Raw genomic sequence first — 8,674 nt, 5'->3', positions numbered from 1 at the left:
CCAGGGGGGGCCCAGAGCAGGGTGGCAGGAGCGTGGGGTCCCAGCCAGCAGGGGCTCTATGGAGCCAGGCCAGCTCCCCCCTCTCCCTGCTGGTGCAGCTCAGCCTGGCTCCACAGACCCCTGCCAGCCTGTGCCCCGCTTTGGGCCCCACCAGTGCTGGCCCTGGGACATTGGTCCCAAGACGCTGGGACATTGGTCCCAAGATGGTGACCAGTGGGCGGGGCACCTGTCAAGGGGTGGGGCTACCCATGCGGCCCTCAACAGCCTGCCAAAACTGGGTAAGTGGCCCTCCACCTGAAATAATTGCTCGCCCCTGGCTTAGCGCATATAGTAGGCATCCATGTTTCTAAGAGCACCAATTACCTTTTTAGCCGAGGTACAAATTAATTTTCACCATGAATCATGCTAGTGTTATCAGTTACGAAGATGCTATTTTTTACGCTCCTTCGGAGTTACTGTATTTATTACATTTACAATCAAGCTGAACGTTCATTCGATACTCTCTCCAAAAACTACCAGAGGCAAGGTTTCAAAAGCAAAATATTTTCAACTTGCAAAAGAGGTTATATTTACCCGAATCATGTATTAAGGAAAAAAATTATGCAGCAAAAAGCCTCTCTATGCAGATATTTTATTCCATCATTGATTCAGTAACTGAGTAATTTACAGTCAGATTCTGCTAAAAATAAAATAGTTTATTTATCCTCAACACGCGCACTCAATATTTATGTTCACTGAAAAAAATAACACAGACTAAATATAGTTTTGCTCCTAAACACATCAGACATGAATTAATCCCATTCAATGTTTTATTATTTTTGCATGATGTCAGCAACCCACTTGGTTCTCTGCAGAAGCATCCACATCAGAGACCTTGTATTATGCATTACCAAGCGTTTAGTATACCAGTGTGAACTCATTCTTGATTGCTATGCAATTTCCCTGGGATTCCATCTGCTCACATCAGTGGCTAAAGAACACAGCTGGATAAATCCACAGCCAAAGGAATGATTGACAAATTGGCATGTAGTAGCCACACTGTTTTACAGGTTTCAGGTGGAGGACTGGTTCTAGCTGACCTTGTGGGCCTGTTAATTCATACCTCGTGAGGGACGCTGATTTTTAATGCTCTCTGTCTGTTTCCAGTGAAACGTTTGGAGCTGGAGGTAGAACTGTGCTCCCAGTCCCACTCACAAGGGGATGGTAGTGCAGTAGCCTGTTCCCTGCAAGAGAAAATCCTATTGAAGTTAAGCAGCAGCAGGAAGGGTACTTCTGAAGCCTGCAATACTGAATTCCATCAGAAAGGGAAATGTATTCAGTTCCTTCTAAATCAGTTCAACATGCTTAAAACTGTGCCTGGATATGAAGTGGAAAGTGTCAGAAAAGGACACTTAGCATTAAAATAATAATAATTACAACCATAACCATGTTCAAAGTCCCACTGTGGTAGCCACTGTATAAACACATAGTAAGGGATAGACCCTTCTCCTGACAGATTCTAGTTTAAGTAGGCAAGATAGACATGCATTGGTAGAAAGAGAATACACGTATCCACATAAGGCAGCATATAAAGACAAAGTGACTTGGCCAGGGAAGTCTATGACAGAAATGAAAATGGAATCCAGATTCTGTACCTCCCGGTGCTATTCATAAACTATAAAGCCAACCTTCCTCTTGAGAGCATTTTTCAAAAAATGATTTGTTTAGTTAACAGTGATTTGGCAGAGATGAACCCTCTGATCTTTGTTCCTGTATATGGATTTGTTATTTATACACCCTCCTGGTTAAAATTCGCCATGTCTAGCTAACAAGAAACAGGGTGACATAATTTAAATAAGTCCTTAAGCTTTTTATTTTAATTTTGAAACCATGTTGTTTTCTTGATGTAGCTTTATAGTGTTTCATCCCACCCTGTTAGAGCCCTATGTTGAGGTACCAGATTTATAAAAAAGATATTCAAAGACAAATCTCTTTGGTCTTATTTACTGCTCTCAAAACCCATTTTAACATGAATACTTTTTAGGCCTAAAATTCACTGGTGGCTTGTACTTTCCTCCTTGCTGCTCCTTCAGCACAAGAACATTCCTCAAGAGTCGGGGAAGTATTGTTTTAGTCATGGTTTAATTCTATAGCTGCAGGACAAGAGAACACTGTGGTGTGTGCTTGACTGCCTTCAAAGAGTAGCAAAACATGCATTATGGACAAGTGTCAATGTTATTGTTACAGATTGCACACACCCTATGACTTATTCTGGGAAGTAGCACGAGAGTTATACAAGAACAAAACATCATAACTGTCCTTTTGGCTCCCTATGAAGAGGTCAGCTGTTATAAAAGCCCCAAAGGCATATAAAACAAATAAGAATGGTCAAGAGAAAAAAAAAAAAAGTGGATTAATGCCCTTTATCTTGAAACAAAAATAAATACGTGATCAAAATACCTTGGATTTCTTCACGCCCCCCACTTAAGAATCATGCTTGATTTTTTCATTTTGATTATTTTTATTAGCTCTCTCTCAGCCATGTGATAATATTAGAGTTGACAGCACATAATATGATAGTTTGTTTTTAGTTAGATGTTTAAGCAAAATGTGATAAAAAAAATTAAATCCCCAAAGAAATGTGGAAAAAAATGTGTACAAGAACTGTTATATGGTGGGATTCCCCCAACCCAGAATCTTAACCACTGGAATTATATATATCTTTGATTTAAAAATGATATTTTCTTTTTTCCCCCCTTTTATCTGTATAGTCTGGTTTCCATACAGGTATCAAATAGAAGTTCATTTGTTAAACCTGTAACAGAACAGATTTATTAACCTGCCCACAGATTTATTAACCTGCAGCTGAAGAACATTAGGACAGCCACTACTTGAAACAAATAATCATCTGCTTCATAGTCATGCCCCAAACTGTAGTAATAACTAATTCTGACTTTAATTCTCCAGGGCACATTTAAAGTGCATCAGGATTGTTTTAAAGGACTAAAGCAAAGTTTTAAATACACTTTCAGCTCAACATGCATTTTGTAATTTAAAGTTTGTAACATTGGCATCATGCCCGACTCCTGTGAGGGGAGTGGAGATGCATGATAAATGCTTCTGGAAAGAAAGGCAAACAGCATGTGGAAAAGACATAGCCAGCTGCAATTTGATACTAGTTAAGGCACGCTTGTAGAGGCATGTCAAGTATTCAAAGATGTAAATTTTCTATCAGGTGTACATGATTTCCCTCTCCTAATTAGTTAGCTTCTTACCAAAGTCAGCTGCACTTAAAATTGTTTCTCAGGAGAACAAACACATTCCAAGAGAAGAGAGAACCACAGGAAGAATGTGTATTCCAGCACAGCTGGGCAGCACATTCAGAGCAGCCACGCAATCTTTTATCAGGGAGTAAGGAGTGGCTGCAAAACTCAAACAGATACGCCTGTAGGTACAGTTGTGAAACAATTGGAGGAAAAGTTACAGTGTGCGCAATTCTATTATTGGTCGACTCTACATTGCAGAGAGGATCCCTGCCAAGAGACAACCTGTGTCCTAAGGCTAGGGACAGACTTTACACATAAACTGGTTTAAGTGATCAGAAACTGGTTTAAACCTGTAACAGAACAGATGATCAGTGCACGTAAACCAGTTTGAAATGTCTGAAACCAGTCTGAGATAAACCTGGTTGAATGAAGCATCAGGCTCAACTGCGTCAGACTTAACATTTATGCAATGTCTGTCCCAGACCTAAAGGTCTAGTTGAAGCCCTTACCTGCAAAGGGCCTTAAATTTCTTACTGCTGCTTAGTACCACAACAGCAACCCCAATGTAGGTAGCCAAGCTCTACTGTCAATAAAGGTGCTGGTATCTCCTAGCAGAAGCACATTGCCTAAACCCAATCTCAACAGGATTGTATGACATGATGAAACTATGTGCCTTGTATACACACTGGTGTTCCCACAACTGCCACTGTCAAGAGAGCTACATTTCTAGGAAAGCTCAGCATAAACACAGATAAAAGGGACACTGTTGTGTCAAATTTTATTCCAAGTGTAGGTTTTGCATTCTTCTGCAGCATTCATGGTAGAAATTGTACAACATGCTAGTGGGGAATGTGATTAGAAACTATGAAATAAATATCTAGTCTATTTACATTCTAGTCTATTTAGTCTAAATAGCTAGTCTATTTACATTGCTTAGCTGGCGTGATGCACAAAAAACAAAAACAGCATGAACAGAGAAAAGGAGGATTTTTAAAATCCTGCTTAACAGAGAACTAAACCAGAGTTACTGTCAACACAATTCTTTTCTGAAATATATTTAACTCATCAGTGCCAAAGACAATCCAGGGTTCTCTCTCTCTCTTTTGTTCAGTTTGCTATACACTTTGCTAGTCTTTTTCATTGCAACTCAAAAGAGTTTAATTTACTGTCCTTTTAGTAAATGAATGCTGTTCTTGGAAATAAAGCTTATCTTAAATATAAGAGACTTTTGCTTTTCAGTAAACAAAGAATAACAAGAGTACTGAAGAAATAAATATTTTCTTCTCTAGATGCTGCTAGATTTCTGAAACAAATGCTAAGGAATAAGTTTTAAATATTTACCATGGTAACAAATAAATGGAGAAATCAGGCTGCAAGATGCCCATTTAACTTGCCATTGCAGGGAAGGTGCAGGAACTTCTCTTTTCAATTCTTAAATCAGAAGTTTGCACAAAGTGTTATTACAGCCAACACTTCCAGTCACCATGCAAGCAGCAATGCTAGCCAAGGATACCACAAGCATATCTCCAAAAGAAACTAAATTCTACATCTGCTCTGTCATAACACCGTTTCTCCCTCCAAAATAGTACAACTTCCTATCTCTATGCATAGTTTCAAGGTAAATGTTTGTCATTTGCAGTTACTCATTCACCTAACATGCAACACTCACCCTGGATGCTGCCAAAGGTTCACATGTCTCCCCTCAGGAAGCAGTTCTCTTTTGTTAAGTGGGGTAATGCCAACTGCTGCTTCCAGAATAGTTATGTATTTCTTGTATCGCATTCTGCCTCTTTCAGCGCACCACCAGTCAGTGTTCAGATGCAGCATCTGAAATCAGCTATCACACAGCTGAGCTACTGCTTTTTGAATCATGCTGCATGTTAGAAACTGGAGTAACAAAAATAACATTTTCAGAGGTGGGGGGAAGAAATGAAAGAAAAATTCCTGCCAGATTCCCCTGAAACGTCATTGTTATGCAATTCAACCAATCTTTGAATAAAGCCCTAATGAAAGTGATTCAAGAGACAATCATGGTCCTAAGCCTGGCTCGATAATGTATGCTCTCCAATTTACTAATCCTCAGCTAAATCTGAGGTTTATAATCTTCCAAGTACTAATGGAGTGCTAGATGACTTATCTCTTAAAATCAACTCAAGGGCTACTAAAGATACATTCACAAAAATTGAGAATATTTCTGATGGCAGAACAAAAGGTACTCCCCCGACATACACACACACTTTTTTCTTCTTATGCATGCACAGAAAAATATGGCATGCAAGGGTTTCATTCAGCAGAAATGCTATTCAGGATTACATAAATCTATTAAGAGACGGGAGGGAGAAGTGTTCACTTAACTGGTATTTGTACAGAGTTAAGCAAGCTCGAGACCCCATTATAGTATCGTCTCTGGTTCTACACATAGCACAAATGGGCCTCATACAACAATGGAAGGCATTTTCTCTTTATCAAAATTATAACAACCAAGACAAACTGCTGTGCATACCAACAACCTCAGGTACATTATAAGGGTATGAGTGGGAGTGATGGTGCCATTTCACATACAACAGGGTATTGCCAAAGTCTGGGTTTTAAGTTATACAGGGGAGATGGACATATTTGGTTCCAAAGAGATATACTAAGGCTACACATAGCCTGAACTAAAAAGTAAATATTTACCTGCCTTTAACTTGCATTCATGATCATAACTGAGCAAAACACACTTTTTTTTTTTTTTTTTTTAAAGAAAAAGGGTGTGGTGAGAAGTGTCCTGATGCTACTGCCTAACATCTTCCTCCTCCTTATTGTTATATGTTGTATTAATGGCTTCCTCTGTTCAGGTGTCTGCATATTCAAGGGTGTAAATCCTTGTTATATATGCAAGACATTTGGAAACTTTCAGGGTGAAAAGCACCATCTTGCAAAATATTATATGGCATGTAAATGTAAGGCCATCCCGTGTCTTCAGCCTTTAACTACAGATCTTTTCATAATTCCTGGTAAATCTCTCTTCTAATAATTTTCACTGCTATCTTCGCTTTGTCAGACAGCTTTACTTTATCTACACTATGAGATACCAAAAAAGAAAACAATAATAATGAAGGTAAGTTTTAAATTCAGGACACCATGTCAGCTTCATTATTAAAGAGCAATTTACTGGATCAGACTTATATAGAAAGATACAGACAAGATTTAGAACCCAGTGATTTAAGGTGGAGTTTATATAAATAATGGACACATGGAAATAGCAGTAATATTCCACCTAACTAGCTATACAAATGCATTGATTCCTACACTATACCTACCTATATTTGAATATATTCATAGATGGGAGAGGCATATAGTCTGAGAACTTGCAATAGGATGGATTAATCAGAATTTGTTGGACATTCAAAAGCTAACAGAAATTAAATCTTAGCACATCAACATCAGAGCAGCATTTTTCTAGAGAGAAAAAAATCTTCAAAACACAAAAATCTTTCCCCCCAGAACTTAAATCTCTGGCTGTTCATCTTTGTCTGGAGTCAAACATGGATTTTGTGGCAAGTGAATTACACACACATGCTTGCATAGCCAAAAAAGCACTTAACTACAACTTTAAACATCTGTATACAAAACATTAAGAAGATTAGGAAAGTAAGATACGGCTAGAGGTCTGCAGGCACAGTTAACATCATGCTGTTTGCATGCATCCTAAAGCACTGCCAGCTCTACTGCCTGTGCCAGGATGGAACTAAAGCAGGAGAGCCAGACCTGAAGTTACCTAGAAGTCTATTAATCTACTACTTGTACTGAGGCAGTGAAAATAAATGTCTTCTCAGTTTTTACAGTCTAGAGTTATTATTATATTTTGCCAAAATGAAGAAATTTATTTTCAAAAAAGCACACAGAATTAAATACTGGCTCTATCTAAGGTCAATGAAAATTATCATGGATTTGAATACAACCAGGATTTCAGGCCTGCTATTTTAATTCAACAGTTTTCATTTTATTCAGAATATTTCTCCAAAGCAAAATCTCAAAACTAGTAAGATCCTAAGTAAAGTGTAGAAACATACTAATGTCTAAACTCCATCTCTGGCCGCAAGAGCTGGTAAGCCTCCACTGTGAATGTTATCATATGAATCTAGGTCCCCAGTGTTTATCTAGAGAGGTGCTTTGCGCCCAGTATTGAGACAAAGTGGTCCTAAATCTGGCAATTCCAGCCACTAAATGATCTCCCATTTGTAAGGGGAACTTCTGGAGGTAGAAACTCTGTATATGGATTTTGCCATTTAAAAGGGGGCTCAACAGGGGGTTCGACATGGAACTATAGACTGGTGAGCTGAACTTCCGTTCCTGGTCAATTGATAGAAACTAATTAAAATACAGGATTATCCATCACGTGGACAGACAGGATTTGCCAGGGAAAAAGAGTCAACCTGGCTTTTTGTAAGGGAAATCATGCTTCATCAGTCTACTAGAGTTTTTTGAGGCCTTTACAAGTATGTGGATCAGGGTGACCCACTTGATATAGCAGACCTGGAACTTCAGAAAGCTTTTGATTAAGTCCCACAAAGGCTCCAAGTGAAACATGGGTTTTGGGGCAATAGAGGCAAAATCCACATTTGGATCAGTAGCTGGCTGAAAGACAGGAAACAAAAGTATTCAGCTCTCATGAGGGAGGGATGTAAATAGTATGGTGTCCCCCCACACAGGGTCTGAGCTGTTTAATATATTCATAAATTATTAGGAAAAAGGTGGAGCGGGGGAGTACAGTGAGATGGCCAAATTTCTGGAGGACAGTGTGCAGGACGGTAAAAACAAAGCTGACCAAAGAACTACAGAAAGATCTCATCTGGAGATGAGGCAAGGTAGATGTTATATACCTGACTTCCAAAAGGCTTTTGATCTAGTATCCCACGATATCCTTGTGGCAAAACTGGAAGATTGTGGGCTCAGCTGCTCGATGGTTCAGTGGGTGGGAAACTGGCTACATGGTAGGACCCAAAGAGTTCTCATGAACAGATCTGTGTCATCCTGGTGCAAAGCGGCCAGTGGTGTCCCTCAGGGGTCCATGCTTTTCAACATCTTTATCAATGATTTGGATGGGGGGTGAAAAACTCACTGGCCAAGTTCATGGATGACACCAAGTTATGGAGCAGTGTGGCCACGCCAGAAGATAGGTTGCAGATATAGGCAGACCTGGACAGGCTAGAGAGTTGGGCCGACTGGAACCAGATGAAGTTTAACACTTCCAAGTGTAAGGTACTCCATCTGGGGGCAAACAACCCTCAACATACATACAGACGTGGTAGTGACAGCTTGTCTTGCACCACGGCCAAAAGGGACCTAGGGGTAACGATTGACCATCGCATGAATATGAGCCGTCAGTGCAATGTGGTGGCCAGCAGGGCAAACAACACGCTGGCATGCATCAACCGATGCATCTT

The 8,674-nt window shown here is 39.7% G+C and overlaps 1 protein-coding gene across 3 annotated transcripts in view; it reads right to left on the bottom strand.

The window, feature by feature from the left end:
• TJP2 (tight junction protein 2) overlaps positions 1–8,674 on the bottom strand; it is a 103,082-nt gene that overhangs the window by 81,118 nt on the left and 13,290 nt on the right. The window contains exon 1 of one of the 3 annotated variants that reach the window (XM_006022621.3): positions 1,103–1,210. The exons of the other annotated variants lie outside the window; for them this stretch is intronic. The gene's annotated coding sequence lies outside the window, so the exon portion shown is untranslated. Of the gene's footprint in view, positions 1–1,102; positions 1,211–8,674 lie in introns of those variants that run through there. 3 annotated transcript variants of the gene reach the window in all.

This window comes from Alligator sinensis, unplaced genomic scaffold, assembly GCF_000455745.1.
Source record: "Alligator sinensis unplaced genomic scaffold, ASM45574v1 scaffold308_1, whole genome shotgun sequence".
NCBI classification, from domain to species: Eukaryota; Metazoa; Chordata; order Crocodylia; family Alligatoridae; genus Alligator; species Alligator sinensis.
The sequence above is the reverse complement of the archived record's forward strand: the minus strand, read 5'-3'. Positions and strand labels throughout refer to the sequence as shown.